The 25089-nt window shown below is 41.6% G+C and overlaps 1 protein-coding gene across 1 annotated transcript in view; it reads left to right on the top strand.

The window, feature by feature from the left end:
* LOC142654474 (uncharacterized) overlaps positions 1–25089 on the top strand; it is a 1458099-nt gene that overhangs the window by 1155240 nt on the left and 277770 nt on the right.

The raw sequence follows: 25089 nt of genomic DNA on the forward strand, positions 1-25089 counted from the left end.
ACGCCCAGCTTCTGGCAGTGCAGACACACAGCGTGTTCTCGAGAGATCACGCTGTGACGTCACTTACTTCCTGCCCCAGGTCCTGCATCGTGTCGGACGAGCGAGGACACATCGCCACCAGAGGCTACAGTTGATTCTGCAGCAGCATTAGCGTTTGCAGGTAAGTAGCTACATCGACTTACCTGCAAACGCCGATGCTGCTGCAGAATCAAATGTAGCCTCTGGTGCCGATGTGTCCTCGCTCGTCCGACACGATGCAGGACCTGGGGCAGGAAGTGAGTGATGTCACAGTGTGATCTCTCGAGAACACGCTGTGTGTCTGCACTGCCAGAAGCTGGGCGTTGTGAAGAGAAGTGGATGATACTTCTATTCACAAAGCCCAGCTAGTAAAAGAAGTAAAAACGCCCAGATGTAACGAACACAATACACGCCCAGTTTTACTTTAACTTTAAATACGCCCAGTTGTACTTTAGAAAGCCTCATTAACATAAATATAAAAATGGTCATAACTTGGCCAAAAATGCTCGTTTTAAAAAAACAAAAAACGTTACTCTTATCTACATTGCAGCGCCGATCTGCTGCAATAGGAGATAGGGGTTGCAAAATCTGGTGACAGAGCCTCTTTAAGGCCAATAGAGTGCAGCATATTGAGTAGGAGTTGGTGGTCAATAGAGAGTAATTACAGTTAGATTAAGCTGTCAGGAAATCATTTGAGACTTTAGTAAGGGCTGTAGAGTGTGGAAACCAGATTGTAAGGGGTCAAGAATGGTGTTAGCAGTAAGATAGCCGATTTAGTCAAGAGTAGACCAAGCATTCTAGGAGTTTAGAGATGAAGAGGAGATTAGAGGCAGGTCGGTAGTTAGCAGTGTAGGACAGGTCAAGAGATGGAGATGTTTGTTTCAGTCATAGGGTTATACACAGTCAAGCTACATTAATATGACCACCAGCTAATATCCAGAGTAACCACCGTGTGCAGGGACAGCAACTAGATGGGCTGGTAGTGACTCAATAAGGTGCTGGTAGGTATCTGGAGCCATGCTGACTGCAGTGCATCCTACATTTGCTGGAGGGTGCGTGGGGGAGGATCCATAGATCGAACAAGATGATCGAGGTGGTCCCACAGATGCTCAATTGGGTTCAAGTCTGGCGAATTAGGGGGGCAGGGAAGTACTTGCAAGTCTTGGTCGTTCTCTTCCAACCACTGGCGGGCATTTCTAGCCGTGTGATATGTCGAATTGTCTTTCTGGAAGATTCCATCTGCCCCAGGGAAAACAAACTGCATGTATGGTTGGACGTGATCTGCAACGATGGATTCATACCCAAATCAGTTTAGTGTCTTCCACATGGATGAGAGGGCCCAGAGAATGCCATGAAAATATCCCCAGACAATAACGCTGCCGCCACCAGCTTGTGTTCTTCCAGCAATGGTTGCAGGGTGTTTGTTCTCTGATGTTTCTTGCCTGACACGCAAACAACCATCCGTTCTATGAAGCAGAAATGTGACTCATCGGAGAAGGCAACCCTTTGTTTTAGACACACGTCTGATAGCCCCCTAGTTGATTTTCAGGATAAGCTGCTTCACTGTACTGTGTTGTTCAGCCCTCGCGCACCTTGGTAGCCGATGTTCACCTCTTACATTAATGGCACGTTGTGCTCCCAGTTTCCAAGTTGGTTATTCCCAATGGTGCCACTCACAATTGTCCACTCACAATACACTTTCACCAAAAGCAGCACGCGAACAGTTCACAAACTGCGCTGTTTGAGAAATACTGCCACCCTTGGCGCGAAAGCTTATAATCATCCCCTTTTGCAACTATTATAAATCGCCCCTTTTACCCATGGCAACAACGAGTGATATGTGTTCAGACAGCCTATCGCACACCTTATATACCCACCAAGCCAGCCCACGACACATCACATCCTTCATGGGCTACGCTTAGTTAGGCGACTAGTGACAGCCAGGGAGAGAGACTGGATGAGGTGTGAGAGAATAGGATCACTAATGCAGGTAGGAGAACAACAAGAAGAGAGTAACTTAGACCAATAAAAAACGGTGTTGCATCATGTCAATGATTGGGCAGATAACCTGCCAATTACAATTTGGCAAATAAAAAGCACCTGTTAACCGTGACCTGTGCCCCAGGGGGAAGACGGTTTCCTCGGTGAAACGCATGTCAGCATTTCTATGTAGCTCTGCTATTTCTTGCCAAATCCCCGAAACCACTAACCTTAACCTCACTCGAATAGCAATGACACCTGCCAACTAGCTTTACCTACTGTAGGGAGTACAGAACAAGTTCCAACTTTGTTATGTGATTGAAGCACTTATCCTAACCAGCGCAGTAACCAAATGAGTGGTGTGCTTTGTTTGAGTTTGTATCCTGCACTGCAGGCAATATTGCAGAAGTACTGCATTCAATCCACTCACCGGGATCCATTCAGCAGCATGGTTATTTCTTATTGTGGGACTGCCTATTAAGTAACAGTGGTATCTTGTCGCAGTATCTGACTACAGTGAACCTAGGTCAAAATAATTCATTCTGACCTGAGAGTAACTCGACATTACTGTCAGTGGCATAGCTCCCACTCTGGAGAACATCACACCATAAATAAAAGTGGTGCCAGCAGTCCGATTTTGTGTGATTCCAGGTTACTGCTACCACTCCTGAATTGGGATTTTACTCACATTGCTGCCATTATGCCACTGATGTATGGCAGCGATGTGTGTCTTCCATATACACGCCGCTTGCTTGATCTGAAGTACATGGACGGACAATACACTAATTACTATTTGTTTCTAATATAACCACAATAATTAAACCTCTGTATCTTTGGGATATTAATCAAAAATGAAATAACCCCGACACTAAAGGCTCTTTAACATGGGCTAACGATTGGGCCAATATGAACGCTCATCCCTGACCATTGCCCTGTTTAAACAGGGCAACAATCAGCTGATGAACGGCAAACGCTCTTTCATCGGCTTGTTTATGCGGCCAATAAAATGGTTGCTAGTCGGCAGCACATCTCCCTGTGTAAACAAAGATGTGCTGCCGACATGATGGAAATGTTTGGGGACGAACGATTGTAGAAATGATCGTAGCTCCTTGTGAAAGTATTAAGCCAACCGAGCAATAACCCCAAATATATACCAGCGGTCCTCGTGACTAATAGATCAAACCAAAAAAGAAGAAGTGGTCATGACCATATACTTGAAAAAATACAAAAAAATCTTTATTGTAGTCAATTAGACACATACAAACAAACAAACAACATGAAACACAATAAAAAACGTATTTAAAAACACCCCAGACGAAGCATTAGCGAAACGCGTGTCGGGTTTAGCAGCGGACCCCCGGTCTTGATCTCCTGGCTATTCCCGTACTTGACAGGTGTAGGTATTTTGTTGCTCAAATGTGATATCTTTATTGCCTTTAGGGGGGATTCACACGAGCGTGATTTGGCAGCGTGTAGGGCGCGTGGTTTTCGCGCGGCACGCAATGCCCTATAGAAGTCTATGGGGCAGTACACACAGTCCGTGTATTTTGCGCAGCGTTTGTTCGCTGCGCAAAATACGCGACAGGTTCAATAACTCTGCGTATTTCACGCATCACGCACCCATTGAAGTCAATGGGTGCGTGAAAACCACGCATGTCGCACGGAAGCACTTCCGTGCGAACTGCGTGTTTGCGCAACAGCTGTCAAAAGGATGAATGGAAACAGAAAAGCACCACGTGCTTTTCTGTTTCCAAGCATCCAAACGGAGTGTCTTTGCGAGGAGCGAACCCCGACAACCGAAGCTAACTTCACCGGGTTCGGCCAAACTCGTTTTGGCCGAACCCGGCCAAAAAATTTCCGGTCCGCGACGTCGGGAGACATTCACTGTGCATGGTGCTGAAAGAGTTAAACTGTTTCAGCACCATGGACAGTGACTTGTGATCCCAAAATACATGAACCTGTAAAAAAAAAACGAAGTTCTAACTTACCGATTACTCCTGTCTCCTTCCTGCAGTCCGACCTCCCGGGATGACACTTCAGTTCAAGTGACAGCTCCAGCCAATCACAGGCCAAGCACAGGCTGCAGCCAATCACAGGCTGCAGCGGTCACTTGGACTGCCGCGTCATCCAGGGAGGTGGGGCCCGATGTCAAGAGAGGCGCGTCACCATGGACGCGTCACCAAGGACGCGTCACCAAGGCAACGGCCGGGAAGTTCTCGGTAAGTAGGAACTTTATCTTTTTTTTTACATGTTTTTCGCTGTTGTGTTCGGCATTCACTGTCGAGGGTGCTGAAAGATTTAGCTCTTTCAGCACCTTGGACAGTGACGGGCATCGACAAGCCTCATCTCTATGATGCCGGCTGCGCGAAAATCACGCAGCCGCGCATCAGACACGCATGACACACGCAGCTGTCAAATGGTTTTTGCGCTCGCAAAACGCCGCGTTGTTTGCGTGCGCAAAAATGCAACGTTCGTGTGAATCTGCCCTTACTCTTTCTATATGTTATATACCAATCTGTGCAAAAAAATGTCATTTCTATTACCTGTCCAAAAATGTATTATTTATATACTTTAGCATCTTTGGGGGATCCTTTGACCTGATTACTTTCTTTTTGATCCGCTGCTTGAATGTTCTGATTCCATCTTTTAATTTGCGAGGGTTATAAGTTTTTTATTGTGTTTTATGTTGTTTGTTTGTATGTGTCTAATTGACTACAATAAAGATTGTTTTGTATTTTTTCAAGTATATGGTCGTGACCGCTTCTTCTTTTTTGGTTTGCTCCTTGTGAAAGTAGCAAACGAGCGCCAAAATGTCTCCTGATCAGCATTTATTTTCACCGTCTATGTCGGGCCATGTAAAAGGACCCTAACAGTGCATGACCATTGGAGCAGTTTTATTTGTGTGGACCTCAGTCATTTCACATTGGGACAAAGGTCCAATGTAGAGAATGTCTACAACACAATTAATTCATATTTTTTTTTTACTTATACTTCAACAAACCTTAACCCCTTCGTGCTCAGGTCAGTACTATTACGTCGCGCTAAGTACATCGTTCGCGCTCAGGTCAGTAATAGTACTGACCTGAGTAAACACGGCGCCATTTAATCCCGGCGCGTGCTTGAGCTGTGATAACTGCTGTTTCTGACAGCACGCTATCACAGCTTAGTGTGCAGGGACCGATCGCGGTGGTCCCCGCCGATTAACCCCTTACTAGCCGCGTTCAATAGCGATCGCGGCTTCTTAGGGGTTAAGCTGCCATCGCCGGCCTGCTACACGATAGCGGGCCGTGATGGCTACTATGGCAACCAGAATCCTAACAATGGACTCTGGCTACGCCATCGACGGAAGCCTAGTGGGTCCCGACAAAATCAGGACCCACTATGCTTGCTGTCAGCGAACAGCTGACAGCTCTAATACACTGCACTACGTATGTAGTGCAGTGTATTAGAATAGCGATCAGAGCCTCCTGCCCTCATGTCCCCTAGTGGGACAAAGTAAAAAAAGTGTGAAAAAGTAAAAAAAAGTTGTGTAAAAATAAGAAAATAAAAGATTTAAAAGTAATAAAAGTAAAAGTCCCCCTTTTTCCCTTATCAGTTCTTTATTATTAATAAAAATATATAAATAAACAAATAAACTATACATAATTGGTATCGCCGCGTCTGTAACGTCCTGAACTACAAAACGATGTCATTATTTATCCCGCGCGGTGAATGCAGTAAGAGAAAATAATAATAAACCGTACCACAATCACAATTGTTTGGTCACTTCACCTCCCAAAAAATGGAATAAAAAGAGATCAAAAAGTCGCATGTACCTAAAAATGGTACTGATCGAAACTACAGTTCGTTACGCAAAAAATAAGTCCTCGCACGACTTTCCTGATGGAAAAATAAAACAGTTCTGGCTCTTAGAATAAGGTAACACAAAAAATAAATTATATTTTACAAAATGTATTTTATTGTGCAAACGCCATAAGACATAAAATAAAACTATAAACATCTGGTATCGCCGTAATCGTATCGCCCCGCAGAATAAAGTGAATATGTCATTTATAGCGCACGGTGAACGCTGTAAAAAAAATTGAATAAAAAACAATAGTAAAATTGCTGTTTTTTTAGTCACCACGCCACCTAAAATTAGAATAAAAACTGATCAAAAAGTCGCATGCACCCCAAGAAAACTACAATGGATTCCTCAAGGTCTCTAGTTTCCAAAAAGGGGTCACTTTTGGGGGTTTCCACTGTTTTAGCACCACAAGACCTGTTCAAACCGGACATGGTGCCTAATAAATTAAATTAAATTAATTAAATGTCACCTCTACTTTGCTCTAAATTCCTGTGAAACACCTAAAGGGTTAATAAACTTTTTAAATGCTGTTGTGAATACTTTGAGGGGTCTAGTTTCTGAAATGGGGTGTTTGATAAGGGTGCCTAATATATGGGCCCCTCAAAGCAACTTCAGAACTGAACTGTAACCTAAACAATAAAATAAAAATGAGGCAATACTTCGCTTCTTACATTATACTCATAATGAGCCGTGCCCACCCCGAGATGACCCCAGTTTTGATCGTTTGTATAAACGGACACCCCTATTAGACCATTTCAGTGCCCGGTTTTCCCAGCATTCACCCCCGAGAAGTGTATTTCTATAGATGAATCCCTGGTACATTTGAAAGGGAGGCTTCAATTCCGCGAGTACCTGCCGGGTAAGAGGGCAAGGTATGGCGTGAAGATGTATAAGCTGTGCGAGAGTGCATCAGGGTATACCTACAAATTTAGGATATATAAAGGGAAGGACACCAGTACTCAGCCCCCAGAATGCCCCCCCTTACTGGGATTAAATACAAAAATTGTGTGGGATTTGGTGCACCCACTGCTGGACCAGGGTTACCACCTCTACCTGGATAATTTTTATACCAGCGTCCCACTCTACAACTGCCTCGCTTCCAGAAGTCCTGCGGCATGCGGCACTGCTAGAAGAAACCTGAGAGGCCTCCCTAAGACTCTGCTTGGGCAAACACTCAGAAGGGGTGAGAGCAGGGCACAATCTAGCAGCAACATATTGTGTGTCAAGTACAAGACCAGGGAGATGCCACACCAGTACCCATGTACCTGTACGAGGTACCAGTACAGGGACCCCCCAAACTAGACTGCATCCTGGACTACAATAGGTATATGGGAGGGGTGGACTTGTCAGATCAAGTCCTGAAGCCTTACAGTACTTCTGGAAGCGGGGCCACAGGCATCGTACCAGGGCAACACTTTTTAGGAGAAGTTCCCCAAACTGGCAAGAAGGGAAAAAGTCAAAAGAGGTGCAGAGTCTGCTATAAGAGGGGGATAAGGAAGGACACAATATATCAATGTGACGCGTGTCCCGAAAAACCAGAGCTCTGTATGAAAGAGTGTTTTAAAATTTATCATCCATCCCTTTATTTTTAATTTACCCCAGTTTTACTCGCTCTGATCCACTTCGCACAGCTTACCCCTCCTCATCTTTCCCCTCTGAGCCCTGCTGTGTGCCCAGGCAGCTGATAACAGCCACATGTAGGGTATTGCCGTACCCGGGAGAGCCAACATTACAGTTTATGAGGTGTATATCTCCGGTGGCGCATGCTGGGCACAATATATCGGACACTGAATTAGCATATATGTATAGAAAATTGCAAATTTCACTCTGCACCAACTGCTGCACATTATCTTTTACACAATACCTGTGGGGTCAAAATGCTCACTACACCTCTAGATGAATTCCTTAAGGGGTGTCGTTTTTAAAACGGGGTCACTTCTCGGGGGTTTCAACTGTACTGATACCTCAGGGGCTTCTGCACACACGACTTAGCACCAGAAAATTCCCAGTAGGCCACATGGTGGTCCTTTCCTTCTGAGCCCTCCCATGGGCCCAAACTGCAGTTTATCACCACAAATAGGGTATTGCCACACTCAGGACAAATTGGGCAACAAAATGCGGTATTTTATTCCTTGTGAAAATAAGAAATTTTGAGCCAAAACTACCTCTTATTGGAAAAAATAAAATTTTTTTTAATTCACAGCCCAATTCAAATAAATTCTGTGAAAAAACTGTGGGGTCTAAATGGTCACAACACCCATAAATAAATTCTTTGAGGGGTGTAGTTTCCAAAATGGGGTGACTTCTGGTGGGTTTCCATTGCTTTGATACCTTTGGGGCTCTGCAAATGCAACATGGCACCCGAAAACCAATCCAGCAAAATCTGGGCTCCAAAGAACACATAGCGCTCCTTTCCTTCTGAGGCCTCCCATGGGGCCAAACGGCAGTTTATCACCACAAATGGGGTATTGCCGCACTCAGGACAAATTGGGCAACAAATTGGGGTATTTTATTCCTTGTGAAAATAAGAAATTTTGAGCCAAAACTACATCTTATTGGAAAAAAGGTTTTTTTTTAAAATTCACAGCCCAATTCAAATAAGTTCTGTGAAAAAACTGTGGGGTCTAAATGGTCACAACACCCATAAATAAATTCCTTGAGGGGTTTTGTTTCCAAAATGGGGTCAGTTTGGTGGGTTTCCATTGCTTTGATACCTCTGAGGCTCTGCAAATGCGACATGGCACCCGAAAACCAATCCAGCAAAATCTGGACTCCTAAGAACACATAGCGCTCCTTTCCTTCTGAGGCCTCCCATGGGCCCAAACAGCAGTTTATCACCACAAATGGGGTATTGCCGCACTCAGGACAAATTGGGCAACAAAATGGGGCATTTTGTTCCCTGTGAAAATAAGAAATTCTGATCAAAAATGACATCTTATTGGAAAAATTGTCATTCTTTTAATTTCACAGCCCAATTCAAATACGCGCTGTGAAAAAACTACGGGGTCAAAATGGTAACAATAACCATAAATTAATTCCTTGAGGGGTGCAGTTTCCAAAATGGGGTCAGTTTTGGGGGATTCCTACTGTTTTGGCACCTCAACACCTCTCCAAACCTGGCATGCTGCCTAAGATATATGCTAATAAAAAAGCACCACCAAAATGCACTAGGTGCTTCTTTGCTTCTGGGGCTTGTGTTTTAGTCCACGAGCGCACTAGAGCCACATGTGGGACATTTCTAAAAACTGAAGAATCTGGACAATACATATTTAGTAGTGTTTCTCTGGTAAATTCTTCTTTGCTACAGAAAAAAAATAGAATAAAATTGAAATTCTGAAAGAAAAATAAAATTTGCAAATTTCACTTCCACTTTGCTTTAATTCCTGTGAAATGCCTGAAGGGTTAAAAAACTTTCTAAATGCTGTTTTGAATACTTTGAGGGGTCTAGTTTTTAAAATGGGGTGCTTTATGGGGGTTTCTAATACATAGGCCCCGCAAAGCCTCTTCAGAACTGAACAGGTACCTTAAAAAAAGGCTTTTGAAATTTTCTTAAAAATATGAGAAATTGCTGTTTATGTTCTAAGCCTTGTAACGTCCAAGAAAAATAAAATAATGTTCAAAAAACGATGCCAATCTAAAGTAGACATATGGGAAATGTGAACTAGTAACTATTTTGGGTGGTATAACCGTCTGTTTTTCAAGCAGATGCATTTAAATTCTGAAAAATGCTATTTTTTCTAAATTTTCTCTAAATTTTGCAATTTTTCTCAAATAAAGACTGAATATATCGACCAAATTTTACCACGAACATGAAGCCCAATGTGTCACGAGAAAACAATCTCAGAATCGCTTGGATAGGTTTAAGCATTCCGACATTATTACCACATAAAGTGAAATATGTCAGATTTGAAAAATGGGCTCTGAGCCTTAAGGCCCAAACTAGGCTGCGTCCTTAAGGGGTTAAAATGCTGGTCAAGAAACAGCCAGATCCCCAAAACAGGTCTGGGAATTATTTACCAGAAAATCAAATAGGGAAAAACTGCTCAGAGCATGGATAAGTTCCTTAAGTCTCCCCTGGCAATAGGCACAAGAGCATATAAAAATCAACGGGCCTTAACACCTAACCAGGCAGGTAAAGGTAATATTCCTATGAACTCTAATGAAAGTGAGGAATACTCTCCAACTAATACGCAGGGCCGCACCTTCCATAAGGCGAGATGAGCTTCTTGCCTCAAGCGCTGGCCTGCTGCCTCTGTGAGGGTGGCGGCGGCGCCACTAAAACCAGCTGCTGCCACCCCCTCTTGCACTATAATTGTACAATTGCATGCATAAGCGCTGAATGGCTGCCCGGCCATTTAATGTAAATGTTTATTCTGCCTCTAATTAGCACTGTAGTCACTGTATGATCTGCAGCGAGATGATAGGTGATAGGATTTTTTTTTTGTGAAACAGCAACTATCAGCATATCCTTACCATTGTTCGGGCTATGCTTGGAGCTGTAGTTTTATGCCATACAAATCTATATGGCAGGGATTGCACTAAATTGAGCTGTATTTGTGCTGGTGCTGTAAATATGTACTGAGCTTGGTTCTGATACTATATATATGTACTGAGCTTGGTTCTGGGGCTGTATATATGTAATGATCTTGGTTCTGGTGCTGTATATATGTACTGGGCTTTGTTCTTGTGCTGTATATGTGTACTGACCTTGGTTCTGGTGCTGTACATTTGTGCTGTATATATGTACTGAGCTGTGTTCTGGTGCTGTATAGGTATACTGAGCTTTGTTTTGGTGTAGTATTTATGTACTGAGCTTGGTTCTGGTGCTGGATTTATGTACTTAGCTTGGTTCTGGTGTTGTATTTATGTACTGAGCTTGATTCTGGGGATGTATTTATGTACTGAGCTTTGTTCTGGTGTTGTATTTATGTACTGAGCATCGTTCTGGTGTTGTATTTATGTACTGAGCTTTGTTCTGGTGTTGTATTTATGTACTGAGCTTGGTTGTAGCACTGTATTTATGTACTGAGCTTAGTTCTGGTGCTGTATTTATGTACTGAGCTTGGTACTGATGCAGTATATATATATATATATATATATATATATATGAGCTTGGTTCTGGTGCTGTATATATGTATTGAGCTTGGTTCTGGGGCTATATATATATATGTACTGAGATTAGTTCTGGTACTGTATATATGTATTGAGCTTGGTTCTGGAGCCGTATATGTATGGGCTTGGTTCTGGAGCTGTTATTATATAGAATATATTTATAATAACAAAATTGTAGGGCAGATGGAATTGTTTGCAATTAATTGTATGTTTAATGGGAACCTGTCAGGTAGTTTTAACCCCTTGAACTGCCACCATGTGGTAATACATGACCTCACAATATTTCCAAACATTCCCCTGTATGTTTTTTTCAGACGTAGCAGAATCTATAAAATCAACTTTTAAAACGGCGCACACTATATGCTAATTACTCTATAAAGTGTCACGGGGCGGTGCTGCTATCCTGAAGAATCACATCGTCCTGCCTCCAAACCCACCTTTCCATGCTTGATTGACATCCCCCTGGTTGTTATGGATCACTAGCAGCCTCCTTCAACTTTCTTGGATGCGCCATTGCCTTGTACCAGCTGGGTACGCACAGTGCAGCGAGGTGTACTCTGCCCGGCTTCATCGCTGCACCGCGCATGCAAGGGGAGTACAAGGCACCGGCGCATCCACAAGAGTTGGAGGAGGCTGGTAGTGATGTAGAACAGCCAGGGGGTTGTCAATCAAGATCTGGGAGGCACCATTTCAATTTTCACCTCAGGCAGCAGAAAAGCTAGAATTGTCCCTGCTAATACGGACACTTTAAATACTAATCCGGCAGAAGAACGATATGTAGAAAAGCCTTCAGAGGCTGCTGAATCCCAGTGGCACTTTTTACAGACAAAATATGATAATCTGCTGATGGAAGAAGCACAATCTGACATATTTCTAAGTTGTTAACAATATTATTTTGAAGCCAATAAAACTAGTACATTTTTGGCTCATATTATAAGTAATCAACAACCTCCTAATTTCATCACTTCTATTAAGAATAACAAGGGGCACCTTATACACGAGGTAGAACAAGTTGTACAAGAGTTTAATGGTTATTATCAAGATTTAGGCCTCATGCACACGTTCGTGCCCGTAATCACGGCCCACGATTGCGGGCTAGGCCGGCCGTCGACTGCCTCGGGCAGCCGCCCACATTTTTGGCCCGTGCTCCCATACAAAGTGTGGGAGCCCGGACCGTAAAAAGCAAAAGATAGGACATCTCCTATATTTTGCGGTACACTTCTACAGTCCGCACACCTTCCTGTAAATAAACGGGAAGGTATGCATGGAAAATAGAAGTGAATGAGTCCGTAATTGCGGACTGTAATTACGGTCCGCAATTACGGCCGATTTTTATGGTCGTGTGCATGGGGCCTTATGTTGTTCAAGATTAAAGGAGACCGATGAGGAAATTGATAGGTACTTGGATGGCATCATCTTTCCCAGAATAGACGAGGATCACCGTTTAACGCTGGATGATCCGATAACAGTGGAAGAATGGAGGCTGGCTTTGCAAGATACATCTATTAATAAAGCGGTGGGGGTGGATGGGTTCCCATTTGAGTTATATAAGATATATCACGACAAATTAATTCCGACCTTATCTGAAATTTTTTCATACCACAGAAGCCAACTTCCTGAGTCTACGAACTCACTGAGATTATTATTATTCAAAGGAAAGATAGGGGCCCTTTTCTGCTCGAATCCTATCCGCCTATTTCATTGCTGTATACCGATGTCAAACTGCTGGCCAAAATTTTGACCAGAAGATTCATGAAGATAATGAATACTATAATTCACACAGATCAGACAGGGTTTATTCCTGGTAGAGCTATGGCAAATAATGTCCACCATGTTTTCACTAATCTACAATCTGGGATTAGAAATGCTAAAGGAGGGGCTGTTCTCTTAATCCTTGCGATGAAAGCTTTCGATACAGTAGAATGGCGGTTTCTTCTGAGGGTACTGGGCTGTTTTGGTATGGGGGAAAAATGTATAGACAGGATTAAATAATTATATAGACAACCGAAGGCCAGATTGTGTCTGAACGGACATAAATCATCTTACTTCAGCCTTCAGCCTTGTTCCCTATCCCCCCCCTTTTATTTACGCTGGTAAGAGAGGTCCTGGCTATGAAGATCAGAATAACTGATATAATGGGTTTTCAATTTGGGAATAGGACTGATAAAATCTCATTATATGTAGATGCCGTTCTGTTTATAGGGAATCTAACCTCAGTGGATCATGTAGTTCATCTGTATCAAGAGTTTGGGAACCTAGCCGTTCTCCAAATGAATTGGCATAAATCAAAACTGTTAAAAATTTGGGCCAAGATAAATACCGTTATGGATTCTCCTTTAAACTCAGTTGCGGTATTGGAGTACTTAGGGGTAAAAATCTCTAGAAGGCCAGAAGATTATATTATATTAAATATAATCCCCCTCTTTGTATACTTATGAGGAAAAGTTAGAGCATGGAATAAATTACTCTTGACTAGAGAAGCCAGAATAGCACTGGTAAAAATGATCTTTTTGCCTAAAGTATAAATTTTTTTTGTTAACTGCCCGATCTGGCTCCCTGAAAAATCTTCAAGACGTTGGACGTTATTGTCAATGACCTAATCTGGAAAGGGAAAAAAAGTCGTATTAAGTATTCTGCTTTTACTCAAACGGTAAAAATGGGAGTTTTTCCCTCTCAGATTGGACAAAATATTTTTTGGCCTCACAATTTCAGTATTTTCGGGACTGAGAGAGTCTAGGTGCTAATACACTTTTGTTGGAAACAGTAGGTGGTAAATGGATTGGGGTACTTGAATTGCTAGAAACTGGGGTTCTGATGTCCCCAGAATTGGGATTCGGACCTATTTCTGAAAATCAAAAAAAGAGTCTGGAATGCGGTTAAGGGTATAGAAAGAATTTGCCCCGTTATGGGGCAACGAGAACATTAAGTGAGTTTGAAGGCCTTCCAGACTCTTTATTTTGGAAAAAGTACCATATCACTAAAACATAACATATATTTCATAACGCGCAATTAAAAAGTTGCACAGAATTTCACAGACTGTATAAGTTCTCCGGGCTCTTTAGATATTTTCAAATGAAACGCTTTCTCGGCTATTAATTATAAATCAAGGTTTACATTTATATCTTTTTCTATCTTTAGAGTGTCTAAAAAATAAGAAAGGACTTTTGTCCTCATTATATAAAAATTTTGATGTAAGAAATAATATTAAATTAGCGCAAGAAAAATGGGATAGGAATCTAGCGATTGACTGGGAGTGAGTTTATAAACACATTGAGAAGATATCACTGAATCACTCACATTGGTTGGTTTGTTTTATGGTGAATCATGGACTTTATTATACCCCGAAACTCTTGAAGACAATGGGGCTAAGGAATAAAGACGATTGTCAATGACGCTTAGTACATCAAGCACACCTTGTTTATCTATTAGGCTATGCTCACACGCTAAACAAAAAACGGCTGTAAAATACAGAGCTGTTTTTCAGGGAAAACAGCCTCGGATTTTCAGCCGTTTTTTAAGCATCGAGCGTTTTTTGATGTCTTTTTTACGGCCGTTTTTGGAGCTGTTTTTCTATTGAGACAATGAAAAAGTGACATGCACTTCTTTTTACGGGCGTTTAGTTACGCCCGTTTTTTCAAACGGCTGCATAAAAAAAACGCCCCGATGGAACGAAATGCAGTTTTTCCCATTGAAATCAATATTTGGTGGCCTTCAGCTTCCGTTTTTTCAGGGCGCTTACGGCCCTAAAAACGGCTGAAAATAAGCCGTGTGAACATACCCTTATGGCGATGTCCCAGACTTCTAGGTACTGGAGGGGTGTTGCAGAAACTATCTCTAAGATGATCCAAAAGGAAATATTTCTAGACACGGTTTTATTTATCTCTGGAATATCTGACTGTTATTATTGAATATTAGAGGACACTACAGGTTGAAGGTATAAGGGGAGAGAACAACAACTCCCAGCATGTACAGCTGTTATTATGGAATTATTAGAGGACATTACAGGGAGGGGTATAAGAGGAGTGGACTACAACTCCCAGCATGTAAAGACTTATTATGGGGTATCAGAGGACATAACAGGTAGGGGTATAAGAGAACTACAACTCCCAGCATGTCCAGGCTGTTATTATGGGATATCAGAGGACAGGAAGGAGGTATAAGAGGAGAGAACAACAACTCCCAGCTTGTCCAGGATGTTATTATGGGATATCAGAGGACATTGCAGGGAGGAGTTAGAGAATAGCACTACAGCTCCCAGGATGTCTAGGCTATTATTATGCAATATCAGAGGACACTATAGGGAGGGATATAAGAAGAGAGGACTACAACTCCAAGCATGTCCAGGCTGTTATTATCGCATATCAGAGGACATTACAGGGAGGATATATTTATATATATATATATATATATATATATATATATATATATATATATATATATATATATATATATATATATAAAAGAGGACTACAACTCCCAGCATGTCCAGGCTGTAATTATGGGCTATCACAGGACATTACATGGAGGCGATATAAGAGGAGAGGACTACAACTCCCAGCATCTATACAGTGGGGTCACAATCTCCCTCTTTCTACTGAGGGGGGAATACTGTGTTCAGTTCTCTATGTGTCTCTCTCCATACACAGGAGTACACAATAGTGAAGAAGACATCGGGTGACTGTACGACTCCCATCATCCATGAGTCAGGAGGATGGGGCAGTAGTCAGGGCCCCATCACAGAGCCTCCCCCTCACTCCCGGATACATGAGAAGAAGATCTTAGATCTGATCTACAAAATGACGGAGCTGCTGACTGGAGAGGTGACACTGCTGGGAATGCTGGGAAATTCTACAGTAACCGCACTGTAGGTGTCTGGGTAATGACTGTATCATTGTGTGTGTCAGGTTCCTATAAGGTGTCAGGATGTCACTGTCTATTTCTCCATGGAGGAGTGGGAGTATCTAGAAGGACACAAGGATCTGTACGAGGAGGCCATAATGGGGAACTACCGGCCGCGCACATCACAAGGTAAGAAGAGACTTGTTGGCCATTACTGTGGGCAAAGGCGGAATGGCGTTATGTGCAATCCCGGACATTAAGCAAGACTGTCAGCTGTAATAAGCTCTTCGGTCTCATCAGATAGCGAGAACCTGCTATCCCTTTCCCTCTTTTTTCATCCAGAAGTGTGGAATCTTCACCTCACAGCTTGGAAGAGCGTCAGATATAGACAAACCGATCAGCCATAACATTGAAAAAAACACTTGCCTAATATTGTGTAGGCCCCTTTGGGCCACCAAAACAGCTCTGACCAATTAAAGCATGGACTCCATAAGACCTCTGTAGGTTCCTGTGGTATCTGGCACCAAAACGTTCAAATCAGATCATTTAAGTCCTGTAAGTTGTGAGGTGCAACCTCCATGAATTGGACTTGGCTTTTCAAGCACATCCCACAGATGCTCAATCGGATTGAGATGTAAAGAATTTAGAGACCAAGTCAACAGCTTGAACTCCTAGTCATGTTTCTCAAACCATTCCTGAACAATTTTCGGTGTATATACCAATTTTCGGCAATATAAACCAAATTGCCATAACTGTCCTCCTAATAGGTCCGTGAGTCTTCCTACTACGGAAGATGGGGGTGTTCCCTCTCTTCTGTTTCCTGTCCAGGAGGGAGGCAGTCTCTCTCATGGTGGTGTCATTAGCTCACGGAAAACCAATTACTGGAAAATATAATCATATATATTTCAACATCCACCATAACAGCACGAGGGAAAGAAAATGTAGAGGTTTAAAAACACAGAGCTCTCTCCAACAACTCAGGGGTTTCCCATCCCTTGTTAAGCGGCAACTTTACAAGGTTTTTATTTCCTACTACAGGTACTTCATCTGACTGAGGATCTTAACCGTAGGTTCCCTTTCTTGCAATTTAGAATTCCCTAAATAAGCAGAGGTGGCATCGCACCAGGGTGATGCTGTAGCACTTTATTTGGTTGGCCGGATGCAGCAGGGTGCTCTTAAAAGAAGCTCACTGTGCCCTTCCTCAGAACACAGATAATATTGAATACTATAGGAGAGCAGGTAGCCATAAGCTCCCATCCTTCTACTCACGCACTTGGGTCACTTCCGACTTGTGGCCTACAAGGTTCTAGGACCTCGGCATAGGTGGAGAGGGGCTCAACGCTGTAATTTAGCACCTGATGAATAAACATAGAAGTGTAGAGAGAAGTGTGTGATATATAGGCAGATATACAGTAGTCATGTATTCTGTCACTGTGTGTTTCCTACAGATGGATCCAGCAGGAGAAATCCACCAGAGAGATGTCCCAGTCCTCTGTATTCCCAGGACTGCCCAGAGGAAAATCACAATGTCCAAGAGAATCATCAGGTAGATGAAGCTGAGCCCTATACCAGATCTATGTAGGGGGGTGTGGAGGTTTTTGGTCTTGCGGTCATAGATGTGGTCATAGATTTTGGTGGTTTCTTATGTTGATCTGTTAGATTCTTCGCACTCTCTTGTATTGTACTGAATTGTTACATATGTGAAATCAGGGGGAAGATCTGACTAATATTAAACTGGAGGATGAAGAAGAAGAGCGGGTGAGGGGCGATCAACCGTGTAAGAGTGAAGTGGAGGAGGAAATTCCAGGAGGTGTTACCACAGGTAAGTAATGATGAATTTAGCTTGACCTCTCATGGCCTAACAATGGTACAAAGCAGGTAGTAAAGCCTGTTATTCCTTAGATTTATCTTAACATTGCCAGTGCATTTTATGACATTACATTACTTTGAAACTATAAACATCCCGTAAGGGGGTTTTACACAGGACGATTATCGGGCAGACGAGCATTAATCTAGCGCTCATTGCCAATAATTTCCCTGTGTAAACAGGGCAGCGCTCAGCAGACGAACGAGCAAACGCTCAATCATCTGCTGGTCATATCGTTTTAAAAAAGTAAAATATTATCATTGTCGGCAGCACATCTCCCTGTGTAAACAGGGAGACGCGCTGCCGACATGATAACGTATGGGGATGAGCGATCAGAGTAACGTCCGCTCGTCCCCATCCATAGCTCCGTGTGAAAGGAACAAGCGAGAGACGATCAACGATGTCAGCCGGGCTCCTGCTCCAACGACCGCGATCGAAGTTTACGTAAATCGCGGCCATTTAACCCGTTAAGTGCCGCGGACAATAGCGATTGACCTGATAAAAGCCCCCAGGTCTGCCCTGGGAATATGACTATTAGGAAGTGCCAGAGGCACGTCCTAATAGATTGCCTGTCAGAGTTAGGCCTCATTTAGACGAGCGTAATATACGCGCGTGCGACGCGCGTGCTTTTCACGCGTGTCGTACGCACCTATATTACTCTATGGGGCAGTGAAGACAATGCGTGAATTTTGCGCAGCGCGAGTGCATTGCGTAAAACTCACGACATGTTCTATAATCGTGCGTTTTTCGCGCATCACGCACCCATTGAAGTCAATGGGTGCGTGAAAACCACGCAGGTCGCACGGAAGCACTTCCGTGCGAACTGCATGATTCGAGCAAGAGCTGTAAAACTCTGAATGTAAACAGAAAAGCACAACGTGCTTTTCTGTTTACTAACATCCAAACGGAGTGTCTTAGAGATGAGCGAACCGTCCGAACCGAACTTCACCGGGTTCGGCCGAACTCGTTTTGACCGAACCCGGCAAAAAATGTTCCGGTACGCGACGTCAGGAGACAGTCACTGTCCAGGGTGCTGAAAGAGTTAAACTGGTTCAGCACCCTGGACAGTGACTTCCGATCACAATATACATGAACGTGTAACAAAAAAAATACGTTCTGACTTACCGATAACTCCCGGCTTCTTCCTCCAGTCTGACCTCCCGGGATAGCGATACAGTCCAAGTGACAGCTGCAGCCAATCACAGGCCAAGCACAGGCTGCAGCCAATCACAGGCTGCAGCGGTCACATGGACTGCCGCGTCATCCAGGGAGGTGGGGCCGGATGTCAAGAGAGGGACACGTCACCAAGGCAACGGCCGGGAGACCGGACTGGAGGAAGCAGGAAGTTCTTGGTAAGTATGAACGGCTTTTTTTATTCACAGGTTGATGTATATTGTGATCGGAATTCACTGTCGAGGGTGCTGAAAGAGTTACTGCCGATCAGTTAACTCTTTCAGCACCCTGGACAGTGACTGACGTCGACTAGCCTCATCTCTATGATGGCGGCTGCGCGAAAATCACGCAGCCGCGCATCATACACTGATGACACACGGAGCTGTTAAGTGCCTTTTGCGCACGCAAAACGCTGCGTTTTTTTGCGTGCGCAAAACGCACACGCTCGTGTAAATGAGGCCTTACACTGACAGGCAATAATGCTCTGGTATACGAAGTATACCAAAGCATTATAGCAGCGATCTGAAGATCGCACAGTAAAGTCCCCTAGTGGGACTAAAAAAATAAGTACTAAATGTGAAATAAAGATTATTAATAAAAATGACAGTAAAAAAATAAAACCATTCTTTTTCCATAAAAAGTGGTTTTATTTAGTGAAAGTGTAAAAAATAAATAAAAGTACACATATATGGTATCACCATGACTGTAATGACTCAAACAATAAAGTTAACATGTAATTTAAACAGCACGGTGAACACCGTAAAAAAACAAAATGCCAAAAACAATAGCGAAATTGCAATTTTTTTTCCATTGCCCCCAAAAAAAGTCATAATAAAAGTTATTCAATAAGTCCCATGTACCCCAAAACAGTACCAATCAAAACTACGTCTCGTCCTGCAAAAAACAAGCACAAAAAATCACTACATTGATGGAAAAAAATAATAATTACGGCTCTTGGAAAGCGAAGATGCAAAAACAAATAATTTTAGTTCAAAAGTGTTTTTATTGTGCAAAAGTCGTAAAACATAAAAACCCTCTACATATGTGATATCATCGTAATTGTAACAACCCATAGAATAAAGGTAACGTGTTATTTACGCCGCACAGTGAACGGTGACCATTTAAAACGCATAGAACAATGGCAGAATTTTTGGGTTTTTTTCTATTCCCCTTCCAACCGAAAACAAATTAGTAAAAGTTAATTGAAAAAATTACATGTACCCCAAAATGGTGCCATTAAAAAGTACAACTAATCCCGCAAAAAACAAGTCCTCATACAGCTACGGTGATGGAAGAATAAAAAAGTTATAGCTCTTTGAATGCAACTATAGAAAATCGAAATAAAAAAAGCTTGGTCATTAGGGCCTAAAATAGGCATCACTAAGGGGTTAATGACCAAGCTATTTTTTACATTTTTCCATCGTCTCATTTAATGAGCTATAACTTTTCTTTTTGCGTCGACATAGCTGCGTAAGGTCTTGTTTTTTGCGGGACAAGTTGTATTTTTTAGGCTGGGTTCACACAGAGTTTTTTGCAGGAGGAATATCTGCATCAAAATTCCGTTTGGAATTTTGAGACAAATTTTCGCGGCGTTTTTCGCCTGCGGCCATTATCACATTTTTTTAAAGTCAGGATTCACAGAAAACAGCAATTTTTCCATAGTTTTTTATTTCATTTTTTACGCCGTTAAATAATGTAATAGCTTTATAGTCGGGTCGTTACTGACACAGCGATACCAAATATGTGTAACTTTTTTTTTTTTTTTATAAATTCTCTTTTATTAAGGATATTGACATATAAAACAACAATTAACAACATTCCATACATCCATCGTAATAACATTCTTACAATGAAGCAGGCTACATGAATCATAATATCATTAGTAAGATTGTCTCTGAGCGAAAGGGATAATTCCCGACACATCTTCATGAAATAAATTGTGAAAGAAAAAATCAGAGGTATGCATTACAGGTCAAATATCAATAACCTACTGTGCGCTTACATCAACACAAAATATAGGAAAGAAAACAATAATACATAAAAGGGTAGATACAAAACAGAAAATATACATTCATATACATTCATGTACAGTCTCCCTGATGGCGGAAAAATTTTTGTAATGTCAACACTTTGCTACGTCCCTAGTTTCTTCCGTCAAAATAAATCCATTATCATGGTGTAGAAGTTATTCATCCCGTAGTCCCCTCATATTAATTTACCTTATCACAACAGGGCTACCAGAGTTATTTCAGGAAAATTTTTCTAAATATTGCTTCCATGGTAGCCATGTCTTAAGAAAGCTGTCCCTTGTGAAAGTATTCCAGCCTACCAACTCCTCAAGTCTATATAGTTGATGCATTTTAGACCACCAGACCTCTATCGTAGGGGGATCTGTTTTCCTCCAATACAAGGGAATTAGAAGTTTTGCAGTGGCAACCAGAAAAGTAATCAGATTCTTTTTCGAAGGCGTAAAATCTTTCACTGGTAACCACAACAGAACCAACTCCGGAGTTAACCGGATATTATTACCTGTTATCTTTCCTATAGCTGTTTCCACCTCCTTCCAAAAAGTCTTAATTTTAGGGCAAGACCACCATATGTGTGCCTGCGTCCCTGTCTCCAGGCCACATCTCCAACAAACATCCGTGCCAACTAGATGTATTCTATAAAGATAAGCAGGTGTCCTATACCATCTCGTCACCAGTTTATACGAATTTTCTTGATACCTCACACATCTAGAGAACCCGTGAGCGTAAGAGAGTATCGTATCAGTCTCCATTTGCGAGAAAATGGAGCCCAGCTCTACCTCCCATTCTCTAATGAAATGTGGTTTAGATGGAGCTCTTTGTAGGAGGAGACCAGAATATAGTATAAAGAAAAAAAGATGTGGTTATTGCAAACCATACCTAACAAACCCAAAATTGCAATATAATATAGCACGGTGCCATTCCTGATGTAGATTAATGAAAAAAGAAAAAAAGAAAAAGATCCAGAAATATAGCTAAGCACTCTTGGGTTCAATAAGAATAAATAATTATTTTATTTTTTGAATCCAGATAATACCGACAAAGTTAAATTTATACATAAATACACAAATAACAATTTAAAAAGAGAATTCTCCTGGCCAGGAAAGAGAACATACAATAAACCTTCAAAACATAAGTGATATTGCCTGATGGATATATAGCATGATGTATATGTGTTACACGATTTTACAAAGAGATTTCAAAATGAAAAACCGCTGGGCTGTGTTCACACTTGCGGTTTCCAAACATATATGTAATTTGTATCACAATATTGCCAAAGTCCCTATTTGGAGTAGCTGGTAATGATATTAATAAAGAGATTTTCTTTATATGCATATAATATGACTTGACTCTCAAAAATAGAAAAATAGCCTCAAGAATTAAAGGAATGTGGTTATAAGCGTGCTTTTTTCTCTCATCAAGTGGATCAACAATTCCAATTCAAATCTTATGGTGATAGGAAGTCTTTTCACAGACCCTTGGGTCAATGTATAGCCCTCAAGCAATTGGGCTTTGAAGCAAGATATGAGCTTATATGGGTTTTTACCTTCGCCTCCGACATCCAGTAAGTGCCGGGAAGACCATGCGGGGAGGTAGTTAACTCCAGGGTGAGGAATGGCAGATCTCCTCAAAAGGGAAGTTCACCTGTGTGGCCACACATTTGGTTTCAAAGCATCCACATCTCCACCATTGCTTCCCTTGGCGCTTTCCTCTATTGATCCATGCAGGCAACAACCACTGTACTCACGGAGGTAGGGGCCCAGCAATGCAGGATCGCACACTGATATTTCAGGTGAATTGAAGGCACTCCAAGAGGAACGGACCCAACTGGACAGGATCGCACGCCGGCAGCCAGGTAGGTAAAAATTCCAACGTATGTTCCTTTCCACGTGTGATCTTCAACACTGGACAAGTATTCTCTGGGCAGGGTTTGGACGTCACTACCCGCCCCGTTGATTAGAACAGCTGACGCGTTTCATCCCTGAACGGGATTTCTTCAGAGCAGTTTGACAAGTGCTGCCAAACACACTATATTTATAGTGTCCCAAATTCATTCATTGGTTCAATAGAAAACATAATGTTTCACACAAAGATATTATGGATATTATATATTTAAATCTTTCATGAGATGCCGCAATGATATATATCTCTCAATTTCAATAGCAGGCATAGATATTTTTATATTCAAACAGACAATTAGAATATCCAGAAAATCATATTCATAAATATATTCAGTATTTATCAAGGGGAGGGCAATCAGTGGTGTGTCTCTACTTGGTCAAAATAAGACCAATAATTGAATTTTGCATAGGAATACAATTACTACCTGAATTTTATTATCAATATTAATTCTTCCGTAAATACGGATAACTACTACTATCTAGACTTTGTAGTGGATTTATGGAGGAACGAATTTTTCTTCAATAAGGGATCCCCCATTATATCATTTTGACACAAGATGAAATCTGTTCAATTCTTTTAATATATATTATATGGGATATATCCAACCATACACATAAGCATATGAAATACAGATAATACTTCAGGGGAGGCAGGGAAAGAGAACCACTACCTGTTAGGGCATTAGGACCCGGGTCCCCACCACCCCCAAAGCAGAATCGATTTCAATACAATCAATGTTAGTTTGATAATTTTACTACTGGATTTCATCATATTAAACATATGCGTATATAAGACTATGGTAAATAATGGGAGCCATCGTGAAATTCCAAGGGGGGGCAGGAATGGGGATCCAGTGTCCATAGAACAATAGATCTCCAAATCCCACCACCCATAGAGAGCTAGATTCAACTCCCATCACTATAGAAGATTGCAAAAATTGAAAATTATGTTCATTCATTTGGTATTATTTATCCAATTGATTGATCATTCCATATTGGGAATAAAATTGCTCATACTCATACCACTGGAAACAAATTATAATTATATGGAAAATATGATATCCAGACCAAAGACATATTAGGATTTTACTATCAGGTTTCCAAAGATAAAAACCAGAAAATATATATATTAAATCCAAAAGTTTCACAACCAATTTTCCTAGATCATTCTCCAGGGATGACATAATAAAGGTCCCATTCTTTAATCTAATATTCTTTTATCAGAGATTGTTTATATCCAACACTGGCTAACTCGAAAATACTGAAAGTTGAGGGAAATATAAAACAGCCTCTTGGCCCCCAACTATTCAAAGGAACATATTAAATTTAATTTCATTATTTAGTCCCCTGGGATTCAAAGTTCTCAGTGTATAAATCCACATAGTTTCCTTTTGGAGGAGTATTCGGTTGAGATCACCTCCCCTTCTGTCTTGGAATAGTTGATAAATCCCCATGAATTTTAGGCCAGTTGGTGATTGGGCATGGTATGTTTTAAAATGTGCAGCTAGAGGATTAACCATTTCACCCTTGGTGATATCTCTAATATGTTCGCTGATGCGAACATGTAATTCTCGTTTCGTTTTCCCAATATATTGTTTCCCACATGGGCAAATAATGGAGTAAACGACCATGGTTGAGCGGCAATTGATGAAATTATAAACTTTGAATTCCCTTTTGTGTTCACTATCCAGAAAAGTGTCTGATTTTAGAACGTACTTACAACATTTACAAGAGCCACACATGAACATTCCTTTTGGACGTTTCTGTAGCCATTTCTCATTACTTGGGGTCCTTCTCTTAAACTCAGAACTCACCAACATATTCCTCAAAGTGGGGGCCTTTCTTGGAACCATACTCGGTACATTCCCCACTATTGAGTTAATTCTTTTGTCCAAAGTTAAATGTGGCCAGTTTTTGATCATCAAATTCCGAAGTATGTTCCAATGGGACCCATACCTTGAAATGAATCTGACTCTATTGTCACTGTTATCTTTTTTACCTCTCTTGAGAATTTCCTCTCTATTCTGCCTAGATGCCCTATTGTATCCTTTCTTGATCATTTTTTTGGGATAACCCCTATCTTCAAAGCGAGATGATAGATCTTGTGCTTCGCTTTTGAAGTCCCTGAAGTCAGTACAGTTGCGGCGAATTCGAAGAAATTCGCTTATCGGGATCCCCTTAATTTGAGAGGGAAAGTGATGGCTACTTGCTGCCAAAAGGGTATTACCTGATGTTGGTTTCCGATATGTAGTCGTTTTTAATTTATTTCCTTCCCTATGAATATTAAGATCTAAAAAGCTAATGTGATCTTCACTATAAGAAAAG

This window comes from Rhinoderma darwinii, chromosome 1 (assembly GCF_050947455.1).
Source record: "Rhinoderma darwinii isolate aRhiDar2 chromosome 1, aRhiDar2.hap1, whole genome shotgun sequence".
Classification (NCBI taxonomy): Eukaryota; Metazoa; Chordata; class Amphibia; order Anura; family Rhinodermatidae; genus Rhinoderma; species Rhinoderma darwinii.